Here is a 21,379-nt window from a genome sequence, read left to right as displayed (position 1 = left end):
AAAGTCATGCACAAAATTCTCCAAGCCAGGCTTCAGCAATATGTGAACGGTGAACTCCCAGATGTTCAAGCAGGTTTTAGAAAAGGAAGAGGCACCAGGGATCAAATTGCCAATATCCGCTGGATCATGGAGAAAGCAAGAGACTTCCAGAAGAGCATCTATTTCTGCTTCATTGACTATGCCAAAGCCTTGGACTGTGTGGATCACAATAAAATGTGGAAAATTCTTCAAGAGATGGGAATACTAGACCACCTGACCTGCTTCTTGAGAAACCTGTATGCAGGTCAGGAAGCAACAATCAGAACTCTACATGGAACAACAGACTGGTTTCAAATAGGAAAAGGAGTACGTCAAGGCTGTATGTTGTCACCTTGCTTATTTAACTTATATGCAGAGTACATCCTGAGGAACGCTGGGCTGGAAGAAGCACAAGCTGGAATCAAGATTGCTGGGAGAAATATCAATAACCTCAGATATGCAGATGACATCACCCTTATGGCAGAAAGTGAAGAGGAACTCAAAAGCCTCTTGATGAAAGTGAAAGTGAAAGAGGATGAATGTGAAAGAGGAGAGTGCAAAGGTGGCTTGAAGCTCAACATTCAGAAAACAAAGATCATGGCATCTGGTCCCATCACTTCATGGGAAATAGATGGGGAAACAGTGTCAGACTTTATTTTTTTGGGCTCCAAAATCACTGCAGATGCTGATTGCAGCCAGGATATTAAAAGACGCTTATTCCTTGGAAGGAAAGTTATGACCAACCTTGATAGCATATTAAAAAGCAGAGACATTACTTTGCCAACCAAGGTCCGTCTAGTTAAGAATAATGTTTTTCCCGTGGTCATGTATGGCTGTGAGAGTTGGACTGTGAAGAAAGCTGATTGCAGAAGAATTGATGCTTTTGAACTATGGTGTTGGAGGAGACTTTTGAGAGTCCCTTGTACTGCAAGGAGATCCAACCAGTCCATTCTAAAGGAGATCAGTCCTGGGTGTTCATTGGAAGGACTGATGTTAAAGGTGAAACTGCAATACTTTGGCCACCTCATGCAATGAGTTGACTCACTGGAAAAGACTCTGATGCTGGGAAAGGTTGGGGACGAGAGGAGAAGGGGACGACAGAGAATGAGATGGCTGGATGGCATCACCGACTCTGTGGACATGAGTTTGAGTGAACTCCAGGAGTTGGTGATGGACAGGGAGGCCTGGCGTGTTGTGATTCTTGGCGTTGCAGAGAGTCGTACACGACTGAGCGACTGAATTAACTGAACCCATTACTATTGTCTCGTTATTATATTACATATTTTAACAGACATTTTAATATGCACGTATATATTGTTTTATATAGGAAGTACATTGTATATACCTGCTTTTATACCTCACCAACATCTTTTTATGTTTATCATATGGACAAGTTATTAAGCATATAGTTTAATTCCTATTTAAAACAGCACATATATAAACATATATTTTGGATGTGTAAAAGTATGTATAAGATAAAATCATATAAATGATAAACATTTAGTTTTCTAAATATTGAACTCTAAGATTCAAATTAACTTTCTGAAAGAGTATCTCAAATGTAAGCCAGTTCCTAGGATCTAAATTTTCTTCCACATTTTGAGATATTTGTGTATTCTCCATGGTAGAATGTACTCTTTATTAACTCAATATTTTTTTTAATGTTAAAGGCTTCTATGATCATATCTTCTTTCTTAATTAGGCTTGCAAGTGATTTTCTGTTTTTTTGTTTTGTTTTCCCATAAAATTTGCTCTTGGGTATATTAATTTTTTTACTCAATATCTATTTTCTAAGTTATTATGTTCGGCCATTATTTTTATTGATCCCTCTCTTTGGATTTCATAAAATCACTTAGTTTTGTTTTATAAAAAAGATTTGCACCAAATTCCTAGTCCATTTTATTTTACTTTTCTTTTTTAATCATAAATTGTTTATATGATTTATGGATTAGCCACCTAAGAAGACTTGGCCTACATGGCTTACATTTTGTTATGCAGTGTTTTTTATTGTTCTTTTAAAAAATATGTTGCATTTTTGTTTTGATTCTCTTTTCCCAATTTTTACTTACAGATATCTGCTAAAAGTATTGTAGAAATCAAAGTTTAATTATTATATTCATTCATAGCTTTTTAACATTTTAAGCATTGCATAAGATTCTAAAATTTCTGTTTATATTGAGAGTTTTCATGTCTAATATAGAATTAGTGTCATTGTATATGCAACAGGACAGTGTATAATATACATAAGTGAGTTCACAAAAAATATAACTTGAATGACATTCTTCTTACCTGAAAAAGCAAAAACCGTCGAGAACTGAGGAAGGAAAAAACAGCCCTGTTGATAAGCAGCCTGCAGCAAACACAGAAAAGGCCATTGGGAAAACCAACATAGAACAGTGATTCTCCGAAGGCTAAAGGATAGCTGCGAAATTCCTTCATGAATGTACCCAAATGAGAGCTGATTCTCACTTCCCTGTTGTTAGAATCACCCTGTACAAGTTTAAAACTCAGAAAAATCTTCCTGCCTCTTCCTTATTATATACTCCATCTTTCCCTCTGTCCATTCTCCCTGTAACAGCAACCTACTAGACCCACCTCTGTTGGACTGAGTGACCTAAAGTGTTTTCCTTGTGCTCATTCTCTGATGGCTTTACCTCCCCCAATTCCATAAGTGAGCTGAAGTTACTACTAAAATTATTATATAGAAATATGAGAAAATCTGCATAGGCACTAAATATGATGAAAGGTACCAATAATGTCCCATATATTTTAGGGATATTCTTTTTTTTTTCTTTTTTTTTATGTCAAAATGTTTATTTTTATTTATTTATTTTCGTTTCACATATGACAGCATACATGTTTTAATGTCATTCTCTCAAATCATCCCACCCTCACCGTCTCCCACAAAGTCCCAAAGACTGTTCGATACAACTGTGTCTCTTTTGCTGTCTCGTATACAGGGTTATATTTCCATCTTTCTAAATTCCATATATATGTGTTAGTATACTGTATTGGTGCGTTTCTTTCTGTCTTACTTCACTCTGTATAATAGGCTCCAGTTTCATCCACCTCATTAGAACTGATTCAAATACATTCTTTTTAATGGCTGAGTAATACTCCATTGTGTATATGTACCAAAGCTTTCTTATCCATTCGTCTGCAGATGGACATCTAGGATATTCTGTTATATGAAGTACTGTTGAAATAAAACAGAAGGAAGACAGGACAAGTTGGGAACTTCCACTGGTGTTTTTTATTTTTTATTTTTAATCTTTTGATTTTTTTTTTTTTTTCTCTTTGAGCCTCGCAGAAACACTGTGTGATTTGGAAGGTTGTGCTGTAGCCGTGGTCTCTGGGCACACATTTTTTCTTCTTTAAAATGCTTTTTAAGGGAACTAAAACTTTTAAATTGCTATTCTCTAGGAGGGGGGAACGGAGAAGGCAATGGCAACCCACTCCAGTACTCTTGCTTGGAAAATCCCATGGATGGAGGAGCATGGTAGGCTGCAGTCAATGGGGGCACTGAGTCGGACATGACTGAGCGACTTCACTTTCACTTTTCACTCTCATGCATTGGATAAGGAAATGGCAACCCACTCCAGTGTTCTTGCCTGGAGAGTCCCAGGGACGGGGAAGCCTGGTGGGCTCCCATCTATGGGGTCGCACAGAGTCGGACACGACTGAAGCAGCAGTAGCAGCAGCAGGAGGGGGGAAATTTCCCCCTACCCTTAGTTCTTTCAGCTGATCTAGTAATTAAGGCAATGCAGGACAGATAACAGGAGGAAAAAAAATTGTAAGAACAGAGTTCTTGTAGAACTGGAATCTATGGACTGACCAAAATGAAGTGACCAAAGCAGACTGTTTATATATTAGATTAATATATAATTAATAGACTGTTTATATTTTTAGATTAAAAAAATGTGTGAATATTTAATAAAACAAAGGGGTTTTTGCTTGGAAAACAAAGGAGTTTTTGCTTGGTTTTTGTTCAGTTGCTAAGACATGTTCAACTCTTGCAACCCCATGGACTGTAGCCTGCCAGGTTCCTCTGTCCACAGGATTTTCCAGGCAAGAATGGTGGAGTGGGTTGCCATTTCCTACTCCAGGGGATCTTCCCGACCCAGGGATCAAACCCGCATCTCCTGCATTGCAGATAGATTCTATATCACTGAGCCACCTAGTGTAGTAAACTAATGAAGAAGTAACAAAGTTTGTCTATATAGCTTTCTGAGCCTTGACTTCCCTAATTCTGGAGATAAGGATGCTTTCTATCCTTCTGGTCTAGAGGAGATACCTTTCCATCTGAGATTTATTTCCCACTTTCATAGTGCAAGTAGGGGTGTCAGAGTGATTTATTTATTTATTTTTATTGAAGTATAATTGATTTACAGAGCTGTGCTAATTTCTGCTGTACAGAAAAAATATGGTTCATGAATTTTTTAAAAGTATTCTTTCCATTATGGTTTATCACAGGATATTGAATACAGTTCCCTTGTTGTCTATCCATTATATATATATATATAATAGTTTGCATCTGCTAACCCCAAACTCTCAGTCCATTCCTCCCTGGACCCCACCTCCCCCTTGGCAACCACAAGTCTTTTCTGTTTGTCTGAGTCTGATTCTTTTTCATTGATAAGTTCATTTGTGTTATATTTTAGATTCCACGTAAGGGATATCACATGACATTTGTCTTTCTCACTTACTTCACTTAGTATGGTAACCTCTAGTTACATCCATGTTGCTTCAAATGGCATTATTTCACTATTTTATGCTTGAGTAGTATTCTGTTGTATATATGTACCAAATTGTCTTTATCCATTCACCTGTCTGTGGATATTTAGGTTGATTCCATGTTTTGGCTATTGTATTAATGCTGTTATAAACATAGGGGTACATATATCTTTTTGAATTATAGTTTTGTCTGTATATATGCCCAGAAGTGGGATTGCTAGGTCATATGATAACTTTAGTTTTAGCTTTTTGATGTACCTCCACTCTCTTTTTTTCCATCCTCTTTTCAATATAAGTACTAACTTATTTTGAAAAGTATAAGTACCAGCTTATATTGAAAAGTACCAACTTATATTGTTATTCCCTATAACAGTATAGGCAGATCCCCCTTTCTCCACATCCTCACCAGAATTTGTTATTTGTAGACCTTTTAATGATGGCCATTCTGATTGGTGTGAGGTGGTACCTCCATTGTTGTTTTGATTTGCATTTCTCTAATAATTAGCAACGTTGAGCACCTTTTCATGTGCCTATTTTCCATCTGTATGTCTTTTATGGAGAAATATTTATTTAGGTCTTCTGCCCATTTCTCAGTTGGCATTTTTGTTTTTGTGTTGTTGAGTTATATGAGCTATTTGTATATTTTGGAAATTAAGTCCCTATGACTCATAGTTTGCACATATTTTCTACCATTCCATAGTTTGTCTTTTTTTTTTTTTTTTCATGGTTTTCTATGTTGTGCAAAAGCTGGTAAGTTTAAGTCCCATTTGTTCATTTTGCTTTTATTTCTGATGCCTTGGGAGAGCTAAGAAAATATTGGTACAATTTATGTCTGAGAATGTTTTGCCTGTTCTCTTCTAGAAGTTTTATGGTGTCATATCTTATATTTAACTCTTTAAGCCATTTTCACTTACCAGGTGGTGCTAGTGGTAAAGAACCCGCCTTCTAATGCAGGAGAAACAAGAGATGTGGGTTCGATCCCTGGGTTGCTAAGATCCCCTTCAGTCAATTCAGTTGCTCAGTCGTGTCCAACTCTTTGCGACCCCATGAATCACAGCACGCCAGGCCTCCATGTCCATCACCAACTCCCGGAGTTCACTCAAACTCATGTCCATCGAGTCGGTGATGCCATCCAGCCATCTCATTCTCTGTCGTCCCCGTCTCCTCCCACCCACAATACCCCCTTGGAGGAAGAAATGGCAACCCACTCCAGTATTCTTGCCTGGAGAATTCCATGGACAGGGGAGCCTGACCGGCTAGAGTCCATGGGGTCTCAAACAGTTAGAGACAACTGAGCAACTAACTCTTTCTTTCTTTCATGTCAGAGAATGTTTTGTCTGTTCTCTTCTAGGAGTTTTATGGTGTCATATCTTATGTTTAACTCTTTAAGCCATTTTGAGCTTGTTTTTGTGTATGATGTGAGGGTGTGTTCTTTTCTCAACACCCTTTGCTGAAGAGACTACCATTTTCGTATTGTATATTCTTGACTACCTTGATGAAGATAAATTGACTGTAAGTGAAAGTTGCTCAGTAGTGTCCGACTCTTTGTGACCCCATGGATTGTACAATGGAATTCTCCAGGTCAGAATACTGGACTGGGGAGCCGTTCCCTTCTCCAAGGGATCTTCCCAACTCGGGGATCAAACCCAGGTCTCCTGCATTGCAGGCAGATTCTTTACCAGCTGAGCCACCAGGGAAGCCTCAATTGACTGTAGGTGTGGAGATTTATTTCTGAGCTCTGTAATTCTGTTCCATTGATTCACATATTTGTTTCTTTTGTTTTTGTTTTTTTCTTGTAGCATGCTGTTTTAATTATGGAAGTTTTACAGTATTGTGTGAAGTCTGGGATGGTTATGTCTCCTGGTTAGTCCTTTTCCCTCAGGATTGCTTTGGCAATTCTGGATTTTTTATAGTGCTGTATAAATTTGGGGATTATTTTTTCTAGTTCTGTGAAAAATGTCATGGGTAATTTGATAGGAATTGCATTAAGTCTGGGGCTTCCCTTGTGGCTCAGCTGGTAAAGAATCCACCTGCAATGTGGGAGACCTGGGTTTGATCCCTGGGTTGGGAAGATCCCCTGGAGAAGGGAAAGGGTACCCACTTCAGTATCTGGCCTAGAGAATTCCATGGACTGTATAGTCCATGGGGTCGCAAAGAGTTGGACATGATTGAGCAACTTTCAATTTCACATTAAATCTGTAGACTGCTTTGCATATGTAGGCATTTTAACAATGTTAGTTCTTCCAATCTATGAGTGTGGGGTATCTTTCCATTTCTTTTATTTTCCTTATTAATGTCTCATAGTTCATAGCTATTTTTTTAGCTCATAGGTTGAGGATATTCCTGTTTTTTTTCGTAAAATTTCAAAAATTGTATATATATATATATTTACATTTCCTTTCTGATATTTCATTCCTAGTGTAAAGAAGTGCAACCAATTTTTGTATGTTCATCTTGTATTCTGCTACCTTCTTGAAGTTTTTTATCAGTTGTAGCAGTTTTTGTATGACGTCTTTCAGTTCAGTTCAATTCAGTCGCTCAGTCGTGTCCAACTCTCCGCGACCCCATGAATCACAGCACGCCAGGCCTCCCTGTCCATCACCAACTCCCGGAGTTCACTCAAACTCATGTCCACAGAGTCGGTGATGCCATCCAGTCATCTCATTCTCGGTCGTCCCCTTCTCCTACCGTCCCCAACCTTTCCCAGCAGCAAAGTCTTCTCCAGTGAGTCAACTCGTCACATGAGGTGGCCAAAGTATTGCAGTTTCAGCTTTAGCATCAGTCCTTCCAATGAACACCCAGGATCGATCTCCCTCAGAATGGACTGGTTGGATCTCCTTGCGGTACAAGGGACTTTCAAGAGTCTTCTCTAGCACCACAGTTCAAAAGCATCAATTCTTCGGTGATCAGCTTTATTCACAGTCCAAGTATCACATCCATACATGACCACGGGAAAAACCATAGCCTTGACTAGACGGACCTTGGTTGGCAAAATAATGTCTCTGCTTTCAAATATATTATCAAGGTTGGTCATAACTTTCATTCCAAGGAGTAAGTGTCTTTTAATTTCATGGCTGCAGTCAGCATCTGCAGTGATGTTGGAGCCCAAAAAAATAAAGTCTGACACTGTTTCCAGTGTTTTTCCATCTATTTCCCATGAAGTGATGGGACCAGATGCCATGATCTTTGTTTTCTGAATGTTGAGCTTCAAGCCAACCTTTTCACTCTCCTCTTTCACTTTCATCAAGAGGCTTTTGAGTTCTTCTTCACTTTCTGCCATAAGGGTAGTGTCATCTGCATATCTGAGGTTATTGATATTTCTCCCAGCAATCTTGATTCCAGCTTGTGCTTCTTCCAGCCCAGCGTTCCTCATGATGTACTCTGCATATAAGTTAAATAAGCAAGGTGACAATATACAGCCTTGATGTACTCCTTTTCCTATTTGGAACCAGTCTGTTGTTCCATGTCCAGTTCTGACTGTTGCTTCCTGACCTGCATACAGGTTTCTCAAGAGACAGGTCAGGTGGTCTGGTATTCCCATCTCTTTCAGAATTTTCCACAGTTTATTGTAATCCACACAGTCAAAGGCTTTGGCATAGTCAATGAAGCAGAAATAGATGCTCTTGTGGAACTCTCTTGCTTTCTCCATGATCCAGCGGATATTGACAATTTGATCTCTGGTGCCTCTGCCTTTTCTAAAACCTGCCTGAACATCTGGGAGTTCACGGCTCACGTATTGCTGAAGCCTGGCTTGAAGAATTTTGAGCATGACTTTACTAGCGTGTGAGATGAGTGTGATTGTGGGGTAGTTTGTGCATTCTTTGGCATTGTCTTTCTTTGGGATTGGAATGAAGACTGACCTTTTCCAGTCCTGTGGCCACTGCTGAGTTTTCCAAATCTGCTGGCATATTGAGTGCAGCACTTTCACAGCATCATCTTTCAAGATTTGAAATAGCTCAACTGGAATTCCATCACCACCACTAGCTTTGTTCCTAGTGATGCTTTCTAAGGCCCACTTGACTCCACATTCCAAGATGTCTGGCTCTAGGTCAGTGATCATGTTATCATAACTATCTTGGTCGTGAAGATCTTTTTTGTACAGTTCTTCTGTGTATTCTTGCCACCTCTTCTTAATATCTTCTGCTTCTGTTAGGTCCATACCATTTCTGTCCTTTATCGAGCCCATCTTTGCATGAAATGTTCCCTTGGAATCTCTAGGTATTGCGAGGGGGCATCAGAGGGCAGACACACTGAAATCATAATCACAGGAAACTAGTTGATCTGATCACATGGACCACAGCCGAATGTGGTCCACTGGAGAAGGGAATGGAAAACCACTTCAGTATACTTGCCTTGAGAACCCCATGAACAGTATCAAAGGGCAAAATGATAGGATACTGAATGAGGAATTTCCCAGGTCGGTAGGTGCCCAGTATGCTACTGGAGATCAGTGGAGAAATAACTATAGAAGGAATAAAGGGATGGAGCAAAAGCAAAACCAATACCCATTTGTGGATGTGACCGGTGATAGAAGCAAGTTCCGGTGCTGTAAAGAGCAATATTGCATAGGAACCTGGAATGTTAGGTCCATGAATCAAGGCAAATTGGAAGTGGTCAAACAGGAGATGACAAGAGTGAACATAGACATTCTAGGAATCAGTGAATTAAAATGGACTGGAATGGGTGAATTTAACTCAGATTACCATTATATCTACTACTGTGGGCAGGAATCCCTTAGAAGAAATGGAGTAGCCATTATGGTCAACAAGAGTCTGAAATGCAGTCCTTGGATGCAATCTTAAAAATGACAGAATGATTTCTGTTCGTTTCCAAGGCAAACCATTCAATATTACAGTAATCCAGGCATATTCCCCAACCAGTAATGCTGAAGAAACCAAAGTTGAACGGTTCTATGAAGACCTACAGGACCTTTTAGAACTAACAGCCAAAAAAGATGTCCTTTTTATTATAGGGGACTGGAATGCAAAAGTAGGAAGTCAAGAAACACCTGGAGTAACAGGCAAATTTGGCCTTGGAGCATGGAATGAAGCAGGACAAAGGCTAATAGAGTTTTTTCAAGAGAACGCACTGGTCATAGCAAACACCCTCTTCCAACAACACAAGAGAAGACTTATCGGGGACCAGCCTTGATATGGCCCAGGGTATCCTCGGGATGAACGGCGTCGGTGTCAGAGAGAGAGAGAGAGAGAAAGAGAGAGACAGGGGCTGATGATTCCTTAGTTTATGCTGGAAACCAATAAAACCACAGCATGGGGTTTGCTCTGTTTATGTAGGCCGCAGGCGCCCTCTCGAATCACTGGAGGCACCCCACCAGGGCACCCCGTTGAGTGGGTCTTAGAAGCCCAGGCAGATAAGTAAACTCAGAGGGCCCAGAGCTCCAAGGATCTCAACCAGAAAAAGGAGAATAGAGAAAAGGATGGAAAAAGAGAAAGAACGACACGGGGAGACCAAGCTTCAGTGAGCAAGGCCCAAAACTTTATTTTCCAGTGCTGCTTTTATACCCTAAGTTGTGCGCATAAGAAACAGAGAAAGGGAGGTATAGAGTCATGCCAAAATCAAGTGGGGTCAGCAGTCTTGATTCTTATCAGGATCAGGGCTTATTTTTTTGTGTCTCGAGATAAAAGTTTTAGGTGGTTTACATCATCTTCTGGCCAGGGGGCCTGCTAACACTTTATGGCCCTCTCTCCTAACAATAGGTTAGTTAGCAAGTAAAAGGCTTATATTCTTTTAAGGTGACTTTCCTAAAGTCAGGTGCTAGACACATAACAAATTTACATTCCTATAAGGCACAGGTGTAGTGAGCTGCAAGAAAGGAATTTATTAACTTAAGATCTGATGTGGTTAAATCAAAGGCTACTACTTATATTCTCTATATGTGATTAATATATTTCCAAGGATACAATAGATAGAGGAAACTTTGCAGCAAGCATTGATTCAACAATGAAATCTTTTTTAGTACTATTCTAATGATTTTAACTTCTTCAACAGATTCCTGTATTTTAGAATATTAGGCTTTCTGTCCTTGCATGGCTGGGAGGCTATAAACAGTCAAACTCATAGTTGTAAAAGCCCGGACAAACTTGTCATGCAAGTTAGAAAGCTATCAGAGGGGCTTGGATTGGAACACTCCTATTAAGCCGAGGAGAACTTTTAAACTACAGCTCTGAATTAATGTTTTCAGAGAAAGGTGGTTGGGGGGAAGCCCCCGTAAGTATTAGAGGACTTGATAAGAGGCGTAAGATAGTAAGGCAGTCAGACTCCGGTTTTCTTTGGGGTAGATGCTCAGGTAAGTCCAGGGGGTCCCTAGAGTCCTGATTAGCCTTTGCCCGTCAGGCCTCTTCCCCAGTTGACCTTTGCCACGGGTAGGATTTCCCTCGCTGGCTCCCGGCAAAGATTCTACACATGGACATCACCAGATGGTCAACACCGAAATCAGATTGATTATATTCTTTGCAGCCAAAGATGGAGAAGCTCTATACAGTTAGCAAAAACAAGACCAGGAGCTGACTGTGGTTCAGATCATGAACTTCTTATTGGCAAATTCAGACTTAAATTGAAGAAAGTAGGGAAAACCACTAGACCATTCAGATATGACCTCAATCAAATCCCTTATGATTATACAGTGGAAGTGAGGAATAGATTTAAGGGACTAGATCTGATAGAGTGCCTGATGAACTCTGGTCGGAGGTTCGTGACATTGTACAGGAGACAGGGACCAAGACCATCCCCATGGAAAAGAAATGCAAAAAAGCAAAATGGCTGTCTGAGGAGGCCTTACAAATAGCAGTGAAAAGAAGAGAAGTGAAAAGCAAAGGAGAAAAGGAAAGATAGAAGCATCTGAATGCAGAGTTCCAAAGAATAGCAAGGAGAGATAAGAAAGCCTTCCTCAGCGATCAATGCAAAGAAATAGAGGAAAACAACAGAAAAGGAAAAACAAGAGATCTCTTCAAGAAAATTAGAGATTCCAAGGGAACATTTCATGCAAAGATGGGCTCGATAAAGGACAGAAATGACGTCTTTAGAGTTTTCTATATATAGTATTGGACTTTCCTGGTGGCTCAGATGGTATCATGTCATCTGCATGTAATGACATTTTATCCCTTCCCTTCCAACTCAGATATCTTTTATTTCTTTTTCTTGTCTGACTACTGTGTTAGGACTTCACTACTGTATTGAACAGAAGTAGTGAGAGTGGGTAGGTTTCCCCAGTGGCTCAGTAGTAAAAATCTGCCCGTAATGCAGGAGCCTTGGGAGATGCAGGTTTGATCCCTGGATCAGGAAGATCCCCTGGAGGAGGGCATGGAAACCCACTCCATTATTCTTGCCTGGAGAATCCCATGGACAGAGGAGTCTGGTGGGCTACAGTCCATAAGGTCTGTCAAAGAGTCATACACAGGTGAAATGACTTAACATGCACCCAGTGAGAGTGAGCATCCTTGTCTTGTTTCAGATGTTAGGGGGAAGGCTATCAGCTTTTCATGTTGGCTGTGAGTTTGTCATTAATGGCTTTTATTATGTTAGATATGTTCCCTCTATACCCACTTTGGTAAAAGATTATATCATTAATGGAAGTTGATATTATCAAATAGTTTTTCTGCATTTATTGAGATGATCATGTACTTTTTGTCTTTTGCTTGTGTGGTGTACTCTGAATAGAAGTTAAATTATCAGGGTGACAATATACAACCTTGACATACTCCTTTTCCTATTTGGAACCAGTCTGTTGTTCCATGTCCAGTACTAACTGTTGCTTCCTGACCTGCATACAGGTTTCTCAAGAGGCAGGTCAGGTGGTCTGGTATTCCCATCTCTTTCAGAATGTTCCACAGTTTATTGTGATCCACACAGTCAAAGGCTTTGGTATAGTCAATGAAGCAGAAAGTACACCATGAGGAATGCTGGGCTGGAAGAAGCACAAGCTGGAATCAAGATTGCCGGGAGAAATATCAATAACCTCAGATATGCAGATGACACCACCCTTATGGCAGAAAGTGAAGAGGAACTAAAAAGCCTCTTGATGATAGTGAAAGAGGAGAGTGAAAAGGTTGGCTTGAAGCTCAACATTCAGAAAACGAAGATCATGGCATCTGGTCCCATCACTTCACGGGAAATAGATGGGGAAACAGTGGAAAAGTGTCAGACTTTAATTTTTGGGCTCCAAAATCACTGTGGATGCTGATTGCAGCCATGAAATTAAAAGACGCTTACTCCTTGAAAGGAAGTTATGACCAGCCTAGATAGCATATTGAAAAGCAGAGACATTACTTTGCCAACCAAGGTCCGTCTAGTCAAGGCTATGGTTTTTCCTGTGGTCATGTATGGATGTGAGAGTTGGACTGTGAAGAAAGCTGATCGCTGAAGAATTGATGCTTTTGAACTGTGGTGCTGGAGAAGACTCTTGAGAGTCCCTTGGACTGCAAGGAGATCCAACCAGTCCATTCTAGAGGAGATCAATCCTGGGTGTTCATTGGAGGGACTGATGCTAAAGGTGAAACTGCAATACTTTGGCCACCTCATGTGACGAGTTGACTCACTGGAAAAGACTCTGCTGCTGGGAAGGTTTGGGGACGGGAGGAGAAGGGGAGGACAGAGAATGAGATGGCTGGATGGCATCACCGACTCGATGGACATGAGTTTGTGTGAACTCCGGGAATTGGTGATGGACAGGAAGGCCTGGCGTGCTGTGATTCACGGGGTCGCAAAGAGTCGGACACGACTGAGCGACTGAACTGAACTGAACCATATAATTGTTTTGAGTCATGGTATTTATTCAGGTTTTTGCCCCATAAAATAAAATCATAATCTTCTAAACATTTAATGAGCTCTTATCATTCAGTTACATAGTTTGGTTTTTTAAAAAATCCTTCCATTAAACATTACTTAGAATCCTATATTTTCCCTCCACTATACACATGTCATCTGGATAGTTAGCATAAACCAGATAAAAGTCACTCTGCCTGGGTCCCTCTGAACAAACAGGGAAGCAGGAAATACACAAAAGACACATCAGACAGAAAAATGTTTTGTGTGAGTGCATTAGGTAAAAGTAACCCCTTACTACTTGGTCAGTCTGGCAAAATAATTTTTGATTCAGTGAAGTTATGAGGTGCAGATAATCTGGGTTTCTTTCCTTGATGATACTAGAAGATATCGTTTAACCTGGAAACTCCAGAATGAAAAACCAGGCATCAGTTATTTAATACCTGAGTTGAAAATAAGGAGATGAATTGAATGCATTTAATTTCAATTTACTTCTGCTTCATGATGAATAATTAATACATGGAGTGATTCTAGTGTTAGCTCCAGTCCCATCACACTTAGGGATGGTGGAAACTCAGAGCCTGGTGTACCTATGGAAAAGTACTCTATAATTATATTTGGATCTTCTTGTTAAAACCAACTCAGTGAACTTCAAGGCCACCTCAGGGCTAAGTATAGTAGCAAGTTATTTAAAAACAAAACAAAACTCCCATCTTCTTTGTTCATATCCCTCCGGTTGCTTTCCAAGAAAGTCCCTGTCTCCCAAATGCCCTAAACCAGGCATAAATACCTTTCTTATTCTCTGCCTGCCCTCTTAATCTTGATGAGTCAAACTTAGACGTGCCATCTGACCAGTCAGACCTAGATTCAGCCTGCAGTCCCTTTTTCTCTTATACTCCTCAATATGTATCCCATTTTCCCCGTTAATCTCTTCTCTGAAATCTACCACACAGTGCTTTGCCACTTGTTGGAACCAAATGGGAGGATCCAGCCCTATCTTCCATCCATATTTAGATTGATCCTTGTGAGGATTTTCACTTCTGTGCTCCAAATTCAGATGTACTATAAATGGAGTTGCCAGAAAAAATTGGGATGCCCAGTGCTATGGATTGTTTGTGTCCTCCCAGAATTCACATGTTAAAACCTAATCCCCAGTGTGATGGTATTTGGAGACAGGGCTTTTGAAGTTAATTAGTTCATGAGGGTGGAGCCATCATGTTGGGATTCAGTCAGTTCAGTTCAGTTCAGTCGTGTCTGACTCCTTGCGACCCCATGAATCACAGCACACCAGGCCTCCCTATCCATCACCAGCTCCTGAAGTTCACTCAAGCTCACATCCATCAAGTCGGTGATGCCATCAAGCCATCTCATTCTCTGTCGTCCCCTTCTCCTCCTGCCCCAATCTCTCGCAGCATCAGAGTCTTTTCCAGTGAGTCAACTCGTCACATGAGGTGGCCAATGTATTGGAGTTTCAGCTTTAGCATCAGTCCTTCCAAAGAACACCCAGGACTGATCTCCTTTAGAATGGACTGGTTGGATATCCTTGCAGTCCAAGGGACTCTCAAGAGTCTTCTCCAACACCACAGTTCAAAAGCATCAATTCTTTGGCAATCAGCTTTCTTCACAGTCCAATTCTCACATCCATACATGACCACAGGAAAAACCATAGCCTTGACTATACGGACCTTTGTTGGCAAAGTAATGTCTCTGCTTTTTAATATGCTATCTGGGTTGGTCATAACTTTCCTTCCAAGGAGTAAGCGTCTTTTAATTTCATGGCTGCAATCAGCATCCACAGTGATTTTGGAGCCCCCAAAAATAAAGTCTGACACTGTTTCCACTGTTTCTCCATCTATTTCCCATGAAGTGATGGGACCAGATGCCACGATCTTAGTTTTCTGAGTGTTGAGCTTTAATGATGGGATTAGTGCAAGTATAAAGAGACAGAAAAGAACTTGATTCTCTTCTCTCTGCTCTTGGCCAAATGAGGATACCAAAAAAAAAAAAAAATGCTGTGGACCAGAAAGAGAGCCCTCACAATAAACCAGCCGCTGGAACTTTAATCTCAGACTTTGAAGCTTCCAAAACTGTGATAAGCAAACTTCTGTAGTATTTTTTTTATAGCAGTCTAAGACTCTCATATAAATTTGAATTTCATCTTTAAAGACAATGTAATCAGTGTTTAATAAGTATTAGGTGTTTGACTAAATTTCATATTTAATTGTATTTTTTGTTAGATCTGGTAAGCCAAATTGTAAAACATCCCCCTTTCTAAAATACTTAGCTATGTTCTCTCAGATAGTTTCTGAGATTGGGAGATTAGGAAATGTAAGCCCCAGTTCTACACAGCAAGATAATTTTCACTGTCAAAGTTTATGTCTTGTCTGTGGGCAGTAGCACATGTGGTTAAAGGGATTCTCATAGACTTTTCTACTTTTTTTCAGGAAGAAAAGAGCATGTCTATATCTGAGAGCTCAAATACACAAATATGTCTGTATTTGAGAGCTACCCACACTGTGTAGAATTTGTTAGGTCTGAACTTATTTTAGGAGACCAACTTTCTGTCCAATGTCCTCCTCCCTGACACATGTTGGAATGTGACTCTTAACCCTTAATATGTGGTATATTGGAGCTACAGTCAGGTCTGAACTCACAAGGCAGAGGCAGGGATTGCAACATGTACTTTATAACTTACACATTAGTCAGATAGCTCCTTTTAGGACATCTGTAAGTTGAAAGTTTCTTCTGTAGTCATCTCTCCTTGCTGCTCAAAGGATTTTTTGTTTTGTTGTCATTTACTGGAACAAAAATGTTATCAGCATCTGTATTTCTATGTATTGGACAGAAAATCTAACACAAATATACTGACTTGTTGTTTCTTATCTTTATGTTAAATCCTGCTTAGAGGTTCTTTCAAGCAAATGGCAGAATTTCTCAGCCTCACTAACGTGCCCCCACTGGTCTAAGTCTTCCTCCACTTCCTTTTCTATTCCCTTTTCGTTTTCTTCGTTTCTTTTATCTTCCTCTTCTTCCCTCTACTCCTCCTCTTCCTTCTGGCACTAAGTATGATAGGAACTGGATGAGTTTCCCATCAACTAGATAAGTCTGTAAATTTCAACTCAGTCACGAGAAAAGACCTTGGGAACATTGCCTGGGCTTGGTCTTTCCATCTAGAAATGAGTATCAGTTTTGTGTAGTCACTCAGTTGTGTACAACTCTTTGCAACCCCATGGACCACAGAATGCCAGGCTTCCCTGTCCATCACCAACTCCCAGAGCTTGCTCAAACTCATGTCCATTGAGTTGGGTAATGTTGCCCAACTATCTCATCCCCTGTCATCCCCTTCTCCTCCTGCCCTCTATCTTTCCCAGCATCAGGGTCCTTTCAAATGAATCAGCTCTTGGCATCAAGTTGCCAAAGTATTCGAACTTCAGCTTCAGTTCTTCCAATGAATATTCAGGGTTGAATTTCTTTAGGATTGGCTGGTTTGATCCCCTTGCAGTTCTAGGGACTCTCAAGAGTCTTTTCCAACACCACAGTACCAAAGCATCAATTCTTCGGCATTCAGCTTTCTTTATGGTCCAACTCTCACATCCATACATGATTACTGAAAAAACTTTAGCTAGACGGATGTTTGTTAGCAAAGTAATGTCTCTGCTTTTTGATATGCTGTCTAGGTTTGTCATAGCTTTTCTTCCAAAGAACAAGGGTCTTTTAATTTCATGGCTGCAGTCACTGTATATCAGTGATTTTGGAAGCCGAGAAAATAAAATCTGTCAATGTTTCCATTGTTTCCCCATCTATTTTCCTTGAAGTGATGGGACCAGATGCCATGATCTTAGTTTTCTGAATGTTGAGTTTTAAGCCAACTTTTTCACTCTCCTCTTTCACTTTCCTCAAGAGGCTCTTTAGATCCTCTTTGCTTTCTGCCATAAGGGTGGTGTCATCTGCATATCTAAGGTTATTGATATTTCTCTCTGCAATCTTGATTCCAGCTTGTGCTTCATCCAGCCCAGCATTTCTCACAATGTACCCTGCATATAAGTTAAATAAGCAGGATGACAATATACAGCCTTGACATACTCCTTTCACAATTTGGAACCAGTCCATTGTTTCATGTCTGGTTCTAACTGTTGCTTCTTGACCTGCATTTAAGTTTCACAGAAGAAAGTTAAGGTGACTATTCTCATCTCTTGAAGAATTTTCCACAGTTTGTTGTGATATGCACAGTCGATGAAGCAGAAGTAGATGTTTATCTGGAATTCTCTTCCTTTTTCTATGATCCAGCTGATGTTGGCAATTTGACCTCTGGTTCCTCTGCCTTTTCTAAATCCAGCTTGTACATCTGGAAGTCCTCAGTTCATGTACTATTGAATCCTAGCTTGGAGAATTTTGAGCATTACTTTGCTAGCATGTAAAATGAGTGCAATTGTATGGTAGTTTGATCATTCTTTGGCATTGTCTTTCTTTGGGATTGAAATGAAAACTGGCTTTTTTCAGTTCTGTGGCCACTGTTGAGTTTTCCTACTTTGCTGGTATATTGAGTGCAACATTTACACAGCATCATCTTTTAGGATTTGAAATAGCTCAACTGGAATTCCATTACCTCCACTAGCTTTGTTTGTAGTGTTCCTTCCTAAGGCCCACTTGACTTCACACTCTAGGATGTCTGACTCTAGGTGAGTGATCACACCATTGTGGTTTTCTGGGTCATAATGATCTTTTTTTTTTATAGTTCTTCTATATATTCTTGCCACCTCTTCTTAATATCTTCTGCTTCTGTTAGGTCTTTGCCATTTCTGTCCTTCATTGTGGCAGTGTTTTCATGAAATATTCCCTTGGTATCTCCAACTTTCTTGACAAGATTTCTAGCCTTTCCCATTCTAATTTTCCCCTCTATTTCTTTATATTTTTCACTTCGGAAGGCTTTGTTGTCTCTCATTGCTATTCTTTGGAACTCTGCATTCAGATGCATATAGCTTTCCTTTTCTCTTTTGCCTTTTGCTTCTCTTCTTTTCTCATCTATTTGTAAGACCTCTTCAGAAATGAGTATAATATTGTGCATTACTCTCACAATTTTCTGAAGATTAGATTAGGTAATGTTTATAGAGTTCTTGACCTGTAGTAGTTGCTTAAGAAATTCCATAGTCTTTCCCTTTCTTCCAGTCAGCAACACATACAACATATAAGGTTGTTAAAATGTTTTTGCACACTAATGTTAACACAACTAGTTTGTACTAGCCTTACTTGTTCTTTGAGGGTATAGTACAAGTTAATGATAACATTTTCTGGAATCTCAAATTTCTAGCTTCCCTTTGAAATGAACACTCTTTTTGCCTATCAGCTTGTTTATTTAGTGCCACAGTCAAAGATAATACTTTGTCTTAAGTCCATTAATTTCCTGAGGTCCTCTCATTTCTATTGGGCTTACTGTCTAAAAGTCCCATCTCTTTTCCACATATGACTCCAACAGTTTCCCTACTTGAATAACTTTACGTTTTCAGACTTGTCAGCATACCTGGTAGCTCAAAAATCCAGGGATGGAAAAAGTGCTATTTGACTTCGAATGCAACATAACCCCACCTCCAGTAAGATATCTGTGTTGAAAGATGTGCTCAGTAATTACATAAACACATGAATGTAGAAATGACTATCTACTATCTCTCTATTACAAACCTTCAGCAGCACCCCATCATTCTAAGGAAATAAGTTTGTAACATGGCCTATAAGTCACTGTAACAGCTCTGCATCAGCGTATACTATCCAATCACTTATTCATACAGTCAGCCAAGAAATATTTATTGTACCTACAATGTATCAGAAAAGACTATATCTAGGGATTGAGTGTAGAACTGTATAAAGCAGAGAAATCCATTTCCTCATAGATCTTAATTACAATTAGGTGAAGGGAAACAGGTAGTAAAGCATACAGATAATTATATACATGATATGTAAATAGTGCCATATGTTCTGAAAGGACAAAGCAGGAAAGGAGTTTATAGTTCTATTACTCTGCAGAGCTTAGGCACTTGGACCTCTTTTTACCCACTTATTTTCTCAAGGGACCTCTGTAGATGTTATTTCCTTTCCTTTGAACAATGTTTTCTGCAATTTGCCTAGTTTTCCTACTATTTACCTTGCATTATTTAAACTCAAGTGTAACTTCATTTCCTTGGGTTAACCTTCCCTAACCCTCTGCCTTCCCATCCCCCAAATTGCCCTGCCCCCACCCCAATGCTGCACCATTTGGTATGTGGAACTTCTGCCACTGGAGAGCAAACCTGCACTCCCCCAACCCCCCCCAACCCCCATAGCGGAAGCATGGAATCTTAACCACTGACCACTAGGAAGTCCCTGGAGCCAATTATTTAATATGTGTCCTCACACTAGAATGCGACATTTTCAAGAAGAGGAACAGCATCTGTTCTTTTGCCCCACTCTTATCCCCAGAATAAGGAGTGTCATGCAGTAGGCATGAACTCACAGATGTTCACAGGAGGGCTCGCAGTAATAACTTGCAATAACCATGCTGTCCACATGCCAAGAGTCCTACACATGTTAGCAATAAAGCAGCAGAACAGGGACTATAAATTGCTTTAAATCCAGCTTTATTTACATCACAATTTTGCCTGGGGTCAAATCTATTCCAAGAATTGGTGAAGATATCACAGTGCTTTCAACATAGGGCTTTTAAAATTCCTAAGTGATCAACAAGGAATCAGGATGTGTCCTCCACCTATTCTGTAGAGCCAAGAAATGAGATGAAATAAATATGACATAGATCATGTCCTCAAAAACTGAAATTTCCCTCAAAAATGAAATGTTCCTACTTGGGGTAATCAAGTCTCTGACCTTTCAATTTTATTGATATAACTAAAAGGAAGTATAGACTTGCCATCTGGAATTCTTGGCTAATTGCTGAAATTTTGTTTTGTTTTAGCAAAAAATAAAAAAAAAACACCTCTTTCCACCCTTGCCTTTCTCTCTGAACTGTTGAATTTGAAGAGTATATAGTGCCTTCTGCTACATTATTTCCCAGCTCCTGAATCCTGTCTCCAGAGGAAACTCTATTTGATGTAAAGGCATTGAGATTATGAGGGGAGATTGAAGGTTTGTGATTTGTGGGTGGAGGGAATGGTCACCTTGCCCAGGTAGGATAGCAGCTGTCCAGGATGCTGAGTCACCCTGGTACCACCTGCTTGGCAGACCCACTAATCTGCCAGCCCGTTTTTGTGAATACCGGAATTTTTTCCCAGTGGAGATTTCCTGAAACATCTCTTACATCAATTAAAGACTAAAGAACAGATGGTGATTTCTTGAGATAGTGAAGATTTTAACTGATTCATTACTCATGTAGGGAACAGTGATGATAACCAATTCGGCATCATATGCTTTGGCTTACTTTTGTTTTTTGTTGTCAGTTTCCAGTATGTTGGGAGATTTCACGCTTTAAGAATGAAAATATTCTCGCTTCAGATCATGGAGACTTATCAGGATGCCCTAGGAAGTCAGAAAGCACAGAGATCAGTCTCAATAAAGTCAAGGTCAGGTTTTAGTGGAATGGAGGTGGTATTTATCACCTTTCAGGTACCAGAGCAACTCCATGGACACGCATCAAAAACTAGAGACTTGTCAGATTTGATAATGTCTGCCAAAGCATAGCACTGTGCCCAGTACATAGAAAGAACTCAGAACTATATAGCTGGCATTCCATCACAACAGAAATTCTAGGAATTTAACAGCAGGTTTTATTGAGCTATGTATTCGTTTTAGCATACTGTTGCAAGGATGTTCCTATATGTCTGATAATGTTACTTATTTGTCACTCTCTTTTTCTCCAACTCTG

This window comes from Moschus berezovskii, chromosome 12, assembly GCF_049115385.1.
Source record: "Moschus berezovskii isolate FMDL1 chromosome 12, NW_MosBer_1.0, whole genome shotgun sequence".
Taxonomy (NCBI): domain Eukaryota; kingdom Metazoa; phylum Chordata; class Mammalia; order Artiodactyla; family Moschidae; genus Moschus; species Moschus berezovskii.
The sequence above is the reverse complement of the archived record's forward strand: the minus strand, read 5'-3'. Positions refer to the sequence as shown.